Source organism: Nannobrachium achirus (genome assembly GCF_963921795.1).
Source record: "Nannobrachium achirus genome assembly, chromosome: 4".
In the NCBI taxonomy this organism is placed as follows: domain Eukaryota; kingdom Metazoa; phylum Chordata; class Actinopteri; order Myctophiformes; family Myctophidae; genus Nannobrachium; species Nannobrachium achirus.
Genome location: NC_137813.1, coordinates 51158783 through 51170157, shown reverse-complemented (window position 1 = coordinate 51170157; position 11375 = coordinate 51158783). Strand labels below are relative to the sequence as shown.

The 11375-nt window shown below is 45.0% G+C and overlaps 1 long non-coding RNA gene across 1 annotated transcript in view; it reads left to right on the top strand.

Annotated features, from left to right (window-relative positions):
• Positions 1-10164, top strand: part of LOC308283902 — a 59106-nt gene extending 48942 nt beyond the window's left edge. The window contains exons 3-4 of the long non-coding RNA XR_013961978.1: positions 1521-1588; positions 9597-10164. This is a non-coding gene — a long non-coding RNA (uncharacterized lncRNA). The remainder of the gene's footprint in view (positions 1-1520; positions 1589-9596) is intronic.
• The last annotated feature ends 1211 nt before the right edge of the window (positions 10165-11375 follow it).

The window sequence follows — 11375 nt, the reverse complement described above, 5'->3', positions numbered from 1 at the left end:
TACAGGTGTGCCATTTCAAAACTTCACACATCCTGCCTTTGGCAAGACAGTAGATTTTCAGTGGATTTGCAGAACATTGAGCTTGTAGATCTGCTATTTTGAAATAGACGTAGAAGTATAAATAAGGGTTTAAGTGCATGGTTAATGTATGTTTTGTGTTAATAATCTAAATCTGAACATACTAGTAACTAATGCTGTCAAGCATATAGTACAGTACAGTGTTTTCACTTTTAGTATAACAGAAGATTGAAGTATTCGAAAAAATGGTCCTACATGTTGTTATTACATCTGCTACTTTAGAAAGATTTTGAAAAGGTTTTGAAAATGTATATATACGTACGTATATATGTCAAAGAGAAGTGGCTCCTGGCTGCACATCCAAAAGGCCTGTATCGAAGGTGCAGTCTAATCAGCAGACATGTAAACTATAAAAGTATATAGGAGACCTTCACCAGAAGGGACTGCAACACTTCAAATGAACTGCGATGGACCACTGCTTACTGCATTATTAATTCTTTATTAGCACGACGCGTTTCGCCGCATCAGGCTTCATCAGGTGCTATACATGTATATATGTATTGCATGAGAGTTGTATGAGTGTCCGTATGAGCACGGAACTCCATGTATGTATGTGTACGTACGTCACGGACAGAGCAAGGAGATATGCACGTGTGTCGTGTTTGATACCACCATAGCTGCGATTTTTATCTTCTCTTCTGGTTGGTCCCTGGCACAAAATATTTTCAGATAGGGGTCCGTGGCCAAAATACTTATCAATTTGGGGTTCCTTGACATGGAAAAGTTAGAAAACCTCTGCTTCAGTATATAAATGTACTTCCACAATGCATGCCTGCTAACTGTGTGGGTGAGGCAGTGAGCTAAACGTTATGATAGGAAAGACTTTTCTGGTGGTCTTCCATTCCCCTTAACTTCTAGGTAGCGTTGCAACCCAACCCTTTTACATCTTTAATGAAGTTTTACATTGAAAAGAACACAGTAGTGTGGGGGTGGTGCGTGCTATGCATGCGGTTTGGACCTTCTTTTTTAAAAGCTTCTGTTAATGTACTATTCTGGTGAAGGTCTGAGTCATTACGGCGATTATGATGGTGCCTGGGTCCAGCCAGGACCCTAAAAGGGTACCGCGGCGCAGCCCGCCAGGCCAGGAAGGCAGCCGTTTAAACACAGGACACACAGTGCGAGCGGGTGCCCCCTCTTTAAAACAGCCATTACGCCACAAAACACACAGTATAAAAAGAATCCTATAGGAAATCAGGGGGGATGTATTCTGTGAAACCGGAGGAACTTGTTTGCGCTCGTTTCCCTGTTTGCACTGTAGCCGGAGAGACGACGGTTCTTCTGCAGCTGTTTTAATCGAGTTTTACGAGGCTAAAGAAGTCGATCGCGGGGTTAGGCGAAATTAAACCTGACTCCTTGGGAAAATATTGTACTTTGGTGTTTATACAGCGCACAGAGCACGGTGATTCACCTCCGCTCTCTTCCTGTCTTTTATGTTCTTCCAGGTGATCTCAGGTGAAGGCAGAGAAGGGGCAGGCGGAACAGGAAGGCGATCCTCCCAGCGAATGCACAGGTATAGGACTCATTTCACTGTACTGTACTGTACTGTACTGTATAAACTGTATGCACACACACGTAATCCAGCCACTTAACTACACCAGTGGTTCTCAACCTGTGGGTCAGGACCGCCAGGGGACCCCCCCCCAAAATTATTTTGGGGGGGGTCCCCAGATGATTAGCTTAATGTGCAATGTTGTTTTCTCACTCAACAGTAAACAAACCAACATAAGGTTTAAGTGTATAGAGAGGGTATCTGCACATTTCTAAAGTGACAATTTAACGGCCTTTTAATACCTCTAAAATGACAAATTAAACATTGGCCAAATTGTCAGATATTAGAGGCAGGAATTGTGAAAACAGCCGATCTACAGTACATGCTCACAACGCCTTGTGAGCATGTAGATCGGCTATTTTCACAATAGAACCGTGTTATACAAAATGTAATGCCTCAACTCTCAGTGCTCGTCAGGGTGGAGGGGGTCCCCAGTTAAAATATGAGGGTCACAGCCTGAAAAGGTTGAGAACCACTGCTGTAAAGCACATGTTCTCAAATTAGATCTACAAAGACGCAAACATGTCGCAATGTGGCGCATTCTGTGTGTCTCTTAGATCGACTGCTCCAAAAAGATTTTGTGCAATTTTCTTTTTTTTACCAACACAAATGTCTCCCTGGCACAAACTCTTTTCAAATGGGGGTCCCTGGCCGAATACGGATCAATCGGTGGGAACCTGACATGAAAACATTTGAGAACCACTGCTGTAAAGTAGGTCGGGCTCTCAAAAGGAGCAAAAGTCGACTGCGCCGGTGACTCTTGAGACAGGATCGCGTGGCACAGCCATACATGGCGGTGCCCGTGATCTCGGCCTTTTTAGTTTTTTCCCGACTTTTTGTGTGTGTGTGTGTGTGTGTGTGTGTGTGTGTGTGTGTGTGTGTGTGTGTGTGTGTGTGTGTGTGTGTGTGTGTGTGTGTGTGTGTGTGTGTGTGTGTGTGTGTGTGTGTGTGTGTGTGTGTGTGTGTGTGTGTAACTCCAGTCATGACAGCATGGTAAAGAATGCAGTGGCATACAGAGATATCAGTTCAAACGCGGCCTGTCTGCAGAGCCTCAGATCCCTTTCAGTGGCTGAATGAAGATATGCTTTGATGGGCCACCCTCTGAGCCGACCCGTTGATGGCTGTGTGTGTGTGTGTGTGTGTGTGTGTGTGTGTGTGTGTGTGTGTGTGCGCGTGCGCGTGAGAGAGAGTACACACACGTCCCCACAAGTATAGTAGCATTTAAGAAATAGACAATATGAGGACCATTTTCGTCATCCTCTCAAGAGAAATAATGTCTAACAGCGAGTTGCGGGTTCGATTCCCGAGCCTGACGGCCTTTGCTGCACGTCCCTCTCCATCTCTCTCTACTTGTCTCCTGTCTCTCTCTAGAGGGTATGAAGTGAATGGAAAATCGAGTGGCAAATCGAGTGGCAAAATTAGTCCAACGTCGTTTAACATCATTTAATGCAATCAGATAGGACTTTTCTGTTTGGATGTATGGGCTGTCAAGGCCTGAAAGTAGTGTTTTGCCACTCAGTAGGCGTTCCCGCATAACTTCCGGGTATGATGATGATGTCGCGCACATACCTCCAAAAAAGAATTTTAGAGTCAGGTTTACTACGAGGAAAACATTCTGGTTATGGTTAGGGTTATAGATTTTTAGAGATTATATGTAGGTGTAGGGTTTAGAGTTAAAGTTAAATGCCTGGTTTATATTCAGTTGAGTGACAGTGACACAAAAATAGCTAATCTACAAGTGAGTTGAGTTGCAAGCTTGTATATTATTGTCTAGGGTCTAGAAATGTAAAAATATAATAATAAGAGTGCTTCCATAAAATTGTTGTTCTTTTTTTTTTAGATTTGTTTTTGGGCTTTTTATGCCTTTATTTGATAGGATAGTAGACTGACAGGAAATGGGGAGAGAGATGGGGAATGACATGTGGCAAAGGTCGTATGTGGTATGCGCCTTGACCACCAGGCCAGCGGGCGCCCCATAAAATCGTTGTTCTAAATGGATTGGTCGATGTCCTCACAAGTGCAGTAATACAAGTGTGTGTGTGTGTGTGTGTGTGTGTGTGTGTGTGTGTGTGTGTGTGTGTGTGGCAGTCACAGAATGAGGGAAAGGTTTGTGTAGGTCAATATACAGTATAGGGAAGAACAAGGTGTGTGTGTGCGCGCGTGCGCGTCTGTGTGTATCTCCTGTCAGAGTAACAGTGGGTGTTCTCAACTGAGGGCGGCCATGTTTGACCCTAACCGAGTCAGTCGTCCATCTCCATGAAAGTTAAGACATGTAATACCTCCTTTCTTTTTTATCCAGCTATATCGCTATAGTGCTCCTCAACAGATGAAAGGAGAACTCTGCGTGCGTGCACGCGTGTGTGTGCGCGTGTGTGCGTGCATGTGTGTGTGTGTTTGGATGGCAGCGTGCCAGCAGACAGGTAGATGTACTGATGAGGGAGGGCGATAGGGGCTGGTCTCTGCCGTAGGCAGACAGACAGACAGGCAGACAGACAGACAGGCAGGCAGGTAGGTAGGCATAAAGACAGACAGACAGACAGGCTGAGGGCAGGTTGAGGCCTGGTTCTACAGGCTGATAATGCTAACGTTGGCCGCGCTCCAAGGGGAGGTGTAGCAGAGCTTCACACAGTTGGAGTCTGGCTGAAAATGGAGGACAAGCACATGTACACTAGTGTAATCCTCTGAGAGAGCACAAATGGAACCATATTTGTCACATTTGTACACTCTCAGGGCACTTTTCGACCGGCAAAGAACCGGTTTCCACTGAGAACCGAGTTGGTTCCTAACCGTAAAAGTTGGTTCGGAACGGGAACCACAAAATCCTTGTTTACTCTGGTTCAATCTGGTTCAATCTGGTGGAAACGCAAGCCGGTTCGCGGCCGGTTCGCAGGAAAGAACCAAGGATCCAAGAAAGTTGAACGGCACTGGTTCTTGAACCACGGTTCTTTTGGTGGAAAAGGCCCCTCAGTGTTTGGTTACGCTGGTTGTACTTTTTGTTGACTCTAAAGATTTTACTGTATAGTAAGTCGGCTGTTCGGTCGCTTAATCGTGTGTTTATCGCCGGCTAACTGCTACGTAACTTTTCTTAGTATGGTTTTACTTCTAGACATTGTTGCCGGCACAGCAGCTGAACAAGAAGTGTTGTTTTTATTCCAGTAAGGCCTGCTCGGGGAACAGCATGGAAGTTAATATGGGTTGTGGAGAGTTCAGCGTTGTTGTTGTTGTCAACAGGTCTCTGTAATGGAGGCTAATAGGGAGGCGAGGCCGGCTGTGAAGTGATGATAATGATGATGAGATTTGTGGTTTTTCTGGGTGGCTTCTGTAGGAGAAGTCACACAGGTCACCAGGGTGACTGAGGAAACTAGGATAGATAGATAGATAGATAGATAGATAGATACAGTAGATAGATAGATAGATAGATAGATAGATAGATAGATAGATAGATAGATAGATAGATACAGTAGATAGATACAGTAGATAGATAGATAGATATATAGATAGATAGATAGATAGATACGATAGATAGATAGATAGATAGATAGATAGATAGATAGTACATGGTGCAATTGGTGCATGTATATAGCGCCTTTATCCAAGTCGCTTTACATAGATTGTGCATTACATTCACCCATTCACACACACACATTCATACACCGATGGCAGCTAGAGGAAACCATGCAAGGCACCAACCTGCTCATCGGCAGCAACTAGGGGTTCAGAGTCTTGCTCAAGGACTCTTCGACACTAACTCTGGGGGAACTCGGGACCGAACTGGGAACCTTTCAGGAACCCTCCGTGTTCTAATGACGGTTTCTCTACCCCTGACGAGCCACTGCCGCCCCCTAGATAGATAGATAGATAGATAGATAGAGTAAGAGAGAGGTTGACTGACTGACTGACTGACTGACTGACTGATACTGTAGAGCAGTAGTTCTCAAAGTGGATTTCAGGAACTCTCTAGGTTCCTTTATGGGGGTCTAAATCGACCCTTACAAGTCTCCAACTTTTACAGCGTACAAATGGAACTAAATGGACCCTTCAAATGTCAGTGTCACTCTATGTGACACTGTGTGTGTGTGTGTGTGTGTGTGTGCGCAGCCTGTTCAGGGGTGGGGGAGGATGATGACAGAGAAGTGCTCCTCCATTGCACACTCAGCAGAGCGTCATCCATCCTGCACACACACACACACACACACACACACACACACACACACACACACACACACACACACACACACTACAGGTGGAACGTGACTGGGTGCAGGTAGATGTGGAGGAGCTCAGGGTGCAGACAGGCAGAACGATGCTGAGACACGCTGACAGACAGACAGACTGACAGACTCCTCACGTCCCTCTCTCCCTCGGGGGGACGATGACGTGGTGGAAATGCTCTGTTACAAGTAAAAGTATTTACAATATCTGCTGGTACTGTAAGATAGAAAGCACTGGAGTACCTCGGACATCCGGAAAGACAAAGATAACTTTTCAAATTCAATGTTATATTACGTCTTCGGGTCATCAATAACATGGAGACTTTGTCTTTCCTGGCGTGCTACATCGTGCCGTGATTTTTCCCACCCTACAACATAATCGTCAGGTATTATGATTATACATGGACGAAGTTTTTTTTCCAAAAAGCTGTACAGAACGTGTTAAAATTATGTTTCTATGTGGCCACACCCAGCTGCTCATTAAGTCTGTCTGGTTGTCAGGTGGGTGGTGACCCAGCTGAAGTTAGCCACACCCACAGTGTTGTTGGATGGTAAAAAGGGTAGGGGATGATATTATGATGTCATTATATCGGTGTATTTCAACTGGGCCTTTTGACTCAGAGGCTTTCAGCTTTCAGGAAGTAACCAAAAATACACAGGGAAGACATATTTGCATATTATAACCACACCTGGGGGTCTATTAGAGTTAACTCCATAGACACATATAAAACAGAAAAAGTATAAAACTATGGCACCACCTCTTTAAGGAAAGGCTTCAACTGTGTGAGTTAAGTTTCTTCTTCTTACCTGCTATGTGTCTTGCTGGTGGAGCCAGCAAGCCTCTTGAGAGTAAAAGTATAAAGTATCCAAAAATGGACTTAAGTACTTGAGTAAATGTACTTTGCTGCAAAGGCAGGCCGGGCGGGCCGGTCCCACTGCAATAGCTGTCACCATGGTAACCTTAGAGGAACAGTGTGTGTGTGGGGGGTGGGGGGGGGGGGGGGGGGGGCAGACAGGATGATGTCATTGTGTGTGTGGGCGGTTTGTTTGGAGGATGCACAGGTAAAGCAAAGTGCATGTCGTCGGTAGGGGAACTGGGTGTGTGTGTGCGTGCGTGCGCGCATGTGTGTCAGGTACAGCAGGCCACCTTCACTGTGCTCCAGGTTAAGCTGTAAAAGGTCCCGGTGCCGTTTGGTATCACATATGATACCAGATGATAACATGATGCCATTGTGTGTGTGTGTGTGTGTGTGTGTGTGTGTGTGTGTGTGTGTGCGTACGTGTGTATGTATGCGTGCGTGCGTGCGTGCGTGCGTGCGTGCGTGCGTGCGTGCATGCGTGCGTGCGTGTGTGTGTGTGTGTGTGTGTGTGCTATACAGTAGGTAATTGCAGCATCAAAATAATTGAACCACTATATGTTGGCTATTAAAAAACAGCATATCTATCTGCTATTTTCTGAAGAAATCCTGTAGATTTGTGCAACTATTTGAAAAAAATCAAACCTCGGTTCGAAGTGGAGCGGTGAATCTGTGTGTGTGTGTGTGTGTGTGTGTGTGTGTGTGTGTGTGTGTGTGTGTGTGTGTGTGTGTGTGTGTGTGTGTGTGTGTGTGTGTGTGTGTGTGTGTGTGTGTGTGTGTGTGTGTGTGTGTGTGTGTGTTTGTGCCTGCACAACAGCGCCCCTCCTTTAACTTGTGTGGCCACTCAAGGTATTGCCAGGCTACAGACATACCCAGCCAGCCAGCCAGCCAGCCAGCCACATAGCCAGCCAGCCACAGACATACCTGTCTATTGGGAGCGCTTTCACCGCTCCAAAAATAAAATAATATATATATATATATATATATATATATATATATATATATATATATATATTTTTTTTTTTTTAAGTGGAGGTCCCCGATAATATCTTTGTGAAGGGGGTTCCTTGACACTAAGAGGGTTGAGAACTACTGCAGTACAGTAGGTAAAGCAAAGTGCACAACATTCTCAAGAGCGCAGATCTAGGCCACCTACCCTGCAACGTGCTAGGCCCTCTCTAGCCCCGCAGCCCTCCCGGTGTGATCCGCTTGGAATCAAAATGCCCCCGACGTTAACAGCTGTGATACATGCTGTTCCAAATCACAGTTGAGGGAGAGAGAGAGAGAGAGAGAGAGAGAGAGAGGGAGAGGGAGAGGGAGAGGGATAGGGAGAAAAAAAAGATTTATGCGGTGCTGTCATAATAGCTTGATAGACGGTGTAGATAGCGCACCCAGCTGTTGTTTTGGAAACAAAAAGCATTGCCTTATGCTCCAGCTTTTTCCCATAACATCATAACGCTATCAAACACGCCTCACCCCAACACTGAGAGTTAATGCTTAATAATTACTCAATTTGTTTAATTGTTTCCAAGCCCCCTACGTCTTCGCTTAATCTCTCATCTGATCGAGGCCACTTGGGTGCTGAGTGTCTGATGAGGTTTTTGGCTGCCGAGCACAATGCTTGATTTAATACTTTGGGGTACTTATTTATATGTGGAAATATCCGATCTACAAGCCCTCCTCACAGCTGAGGACTTTGATGTCCTCAAAGATTGTAGATCGGCTATTTACGCTCCACACGCAACAAAGCATTACTGGGGGCTTCACATTGCTGTTTGGCGGGTTGGCTATTGAAGTCTAACCCATTTAGGCCTAGAATTATGTAATCTTTTAAGTATCACACAATTGCAGATATACAAGCTCACAGCGGGCCACCGAGTGCCGCGCTGTGAGCTTGTAGATCTGATCAATTTTATTTTTGCTTCTGGGGGGTCCCTGGAACAACTTATTTTGAGATGGAGGTCCGTGGCCAAATACATATCATTTTGGGGGTCCTTGACATGAAAAGGTTTGAGAACCACTGACATAGAAACTTAGGTTTTAGTAGACACTAAAGTAGACACACACAATCAGGTCAAAATATTCAAAGACTTGTTTTTTCCCCAGATTTTTCCAAAATAGCAGATCTACGAGCTCGCAGCGCGGCACAGCTCGTAGATCTGCAATTTTTTTAATAGTTAAAGCATAAAATAATGCCTAACAATGCGTCCCCCGGACTAAACGGACTAAAGCACAGTTCTGCAGAAAAAAAAAACCCAACCTATACCCACAGAGGCAATGCTGTTGACGAGTTAAAAAGCGTGGCGTTGTCATCCAAACACGGCTGGAAGCAGCACACATGCACTGTGTTGTCTGGTCCTTGATCTCCCACCGCTACTAGTAATGTGATAATTGTGTGTGGTGGTTGAGGTCCCTCATGGTTGGTTCATACTCAGACTTTTCTACATTACTTTGAATCCCCCCCTCTCTCTCTCTCTCTCTCTCTCTCTCTCTCTCTCTCTCTCTCTCTCTCTCTCTCTCTCTCTCTCTCAGCATGGAATGTGTTCTGAAACGCAACCCGATCCCGTTTCTGCTAGAGTGATCAGCCGTGACTCAACGTCTTGATTGATTTTGTCTGTTCGATGGATCTCTGGTCATATGAGGCTGACTGCGTTTAAAGGGTTTCGTCTTGAAACAATCATTCCTAGCATTTTCTTTTTTTCTTTTTCTGTTTTTTTTTTGCTCTTTCAGAGAAGATAATAACAAAAATGAACGATCTCCATTCCACGCCGGGACTAGCTGCTCCATTTGGGGAATATTTATCTCAAAAAGAGATTTTTTTTAGCTGTATTAAAGTGCTTTTGCGTATTTTTTGGGACACGGGTCAATCATTTTTGCATTCCTTTCTGCTTGTGTTTCTAGGTTCGGAGAGAGTGGGCCCTGCTGAATTCTGGGACTGGACTGTGGTATATCGGCTGCTACCGCTGGGTCCAGATGTCTGTTCTTGGCGAGGCTACTGACAGCATGGGAAACCGTCATTAACCGCGTCACTCACAGGATCTGGCAACCGACCGCTGGTGAACTCAAGGAGGAGATGGGATGTACACACACCATGGGACTGTGGACGGTACTCTCTTCCATACTGTACGTTAAGGAACAGTCAACCAATCCTGGAGAGAGACACGTGTTGGAAAAGGCAACTCTGCTTCACCTGATGCAGAGGTTTTCAAACTTTTTGTTATTATTTCAAGGACCACCTATATTAACCCCTACTAGAGTGGTGCCCGTGAGGCACTGGCCTACTCTGGAACGATGCCAGTTGGAAATGCATGGTTTCACCCAGTTATGTGATACCCGTTGTACCTGTGTCATAGGCCTACAGCATAAGGATCCATTTGGAACCCCCTCAAAGAATATATAAAAATACAGAGGGACCCTGGACTGCACTTTTCAGAACCCATGACCTAATAATGGATCTACATACCTTGAAATTAAAATGGTTGACCATAACTGCTAGGGCCTTAGAAATCTTCTCTTATGGTGGGTACGGGCTAATAAGTGTATATTTGGGCGTCCCCAACATGAAAATGTTTGAGAAAGTATGCTCTAATTTTGATGGTTTTTTTTTTCTACTTTTTTTCTTTTTTTTTGTATTAAAGGTAGGGTAAGTGATTTTCTTTGGTTAAAATAAGTGTTAAATAGCTCTTTATTCTTAAATTACGCATTGACTATTTGTTCAGTAACAGGCGTCTCCATGTCTCTCCAGCTCTGTTGCATTTCCAGGTCGGGATACCAATTTTATCCAATCAGGATGGAGAACTCAGTCGGGATACAGATTAAACAAGTGTAATTGGAAGTGATGGCACAAAGAAAGGAGCAGACAAAATTGGAACCGGAACACTATAAAAATGAAGCTGATAAATGGGTACTCTCTCCTGATTGGCTGAAGGTTTGGCACCTACCTGAAATGTATTTTTGTTTATTAAAGAGCTGAAGAGACGTTCAGTCCCCCTGTGACTGAACAAACACTCCATATCAACGATTACTTTCAGAACATAGTGCTTTCGGGGCACGGTGGGACAGTGGTTAGCGCTTCGCCTAACAGCTAGAAGGTCCTGGGTTCGATTCCCGCCGGGGGACGCTGTGGGCGCTGGGGGCGTGTTCCTCCCTCCGCGTCATCAGCGCCCACACCCTAGGTGGGGTTGGCGATAGGGCCTTTCTGTGTGGAGTTTGCATGTTCTCCCTGTGTCTCCTAGGGTAGATGCCCTCACAAAAACATGCAGTAGTCCTGGTTTCTATACTACCTCCCCCTAGCCAGCCTGGCCTGCCCCTGGCGTGGCAGGGGGAGAGCGGAAACCAGGACTACAGGTTAGGTAGTTGGCACTGGGTGAGAAAATGGGTTGCAAAAACCGTGGGATAAAAAGAAAAAAAGAAAAAAGAATATAGTGCTTTTACCAAAACATATTATATCACTTACCCTACATTTAAATGGATGTCAAATTAGTATTAGGATTAGGATTTAAAGTCAGTTTAATCTGATTGCTACATTCAGAATCAACTGTACCGGTTATGTCATAGTAATAGTGAACACTGCATCAATAGGCTACATCATGGGAAATAAACACGAAACCTTCTCACACTTGCATTAACCCTCGTTGTGCATCATTTTCACCGACTGTTAGCGCCTTCTTTGTCAAACGT